Source organism: Mobula hypostoma, chromosome 20, assembly GCF_963921235.1.
Source record: "Mobula hypostoma chromosome 20, sMobHyp1.1, whole genome shotgun sequence".
NCBI lineage: Eukaryota > Metazoa > Chordata > Chondrichthyes > Myliobatiformes > Myliobatidae > Mobula > Mobula hypostoma.
The window spans coordinates 18,851,453-18,852,587 of NC_086116.1; the positions used below are offsets into that span (position 1 = coordinate 18,851,453).

Here is a 1,135-nt window from a genome sequence, read left to right on the forward strand (position 1 = left end):
ACCACCTCCCGTCGTCTTGCCCGAAGATGCCGTGCGGTCCATCCGATGGATCGAAAATTCCTCCAGTCAGATGGCACAGTCGGGGGTGGCAGAGGAGAGCCAGGTCTCAGTAAAACAGAATACACAGCAGTTTTGCATCTCCCTGCAGTAGGTGAGCCTCTCCTTAAGATCATCCACCTTGTTCTCTATGGTTTGCACATTAGCTAGTAGGATGATGGGCATAGGGACCCTGAAGCCCCTCAGCTTCACTCTGACCAGCAGCCCAGCTCTTTTCCCACGCTTCCTCGGTAAATAGTGCATCTTTCCAGGTTTCCATCGATGCAGTGTGTTGTTGTCAGCTCTTTGAGGTTGGTGGACGTGTCATTTATACGTTTTTTTTATCACATCTTCAGTGTAGCCACTTGATTCTTTTTTTGTTTTATTGACAGATTAGGCCCTTCTGGTTCTTTGAGCCCAGTAATCCCCAGTTTAACCCTAGCTTAATCACGGGACAAATTACAATGACCAATTAACCTACCAATGGTTATGTCTTTGGAGTGCAGGAGGAAACCAGAAACGGGGAATTCCACATGGCCACGGGGAGAAAATACAAAATCCTCACAGACAGCAGTGGGGATTGAACTCGGGCCACTGGTACTATAAAGTATTTTGCTAACCACTACACTACTGTGCTGCCTCGGACGTGCAGCATGAATATTTAATATGCAGCAACTTAGATGGATTAGGCATCACTTCTCGGCCTTTTGGCTAAGATCAAGTGCAGTATCTGTTCTTATCAGATCGGAAAGCGGAGGAGAAGAGTTCGTGCTGACACAAGGGTGGGTCCTAATGCTGAATGGCCTCCAATCTAACGCCCCATACCAGCGACGACAGCAGTGAGGAAGATGGCAGCAGAGAGCAGCGCATCGGCTCGAGGCCCAGGAACCAAGAACACTGTCAGGCTGACAGTGCGAGACCGGAACGGGGGCACTGGCTTCACCTGAGAGACCTTCATCCGGAAGGTCTTGATGGAATGCTGTGGATTTACGCCCAACAACATCTACTGCGTCCAGGGTTTCGCAGGCTTCTTTGATGTCACCTTCCGACAGGCTGCAGGGTGGCAGAAGCTGCACCAGCAGCTTCAGCTGAAGGGGAC

General features: G+C 50.2%; 1 pseudogene; it reads left to right on the forward strand.

Annotated features, from left to right (window-relative positions):
* The first annotated feature begins 727 nt into the window (after nt 1-727).
* LOC134359602 (U2 spliceosomal RNA) lies at nt 728-851 on the forward strand (annotated as a pseudogene).
* The last annotated feature ends 284 nt before the right edge of the window (nt 852-1,135 follow it).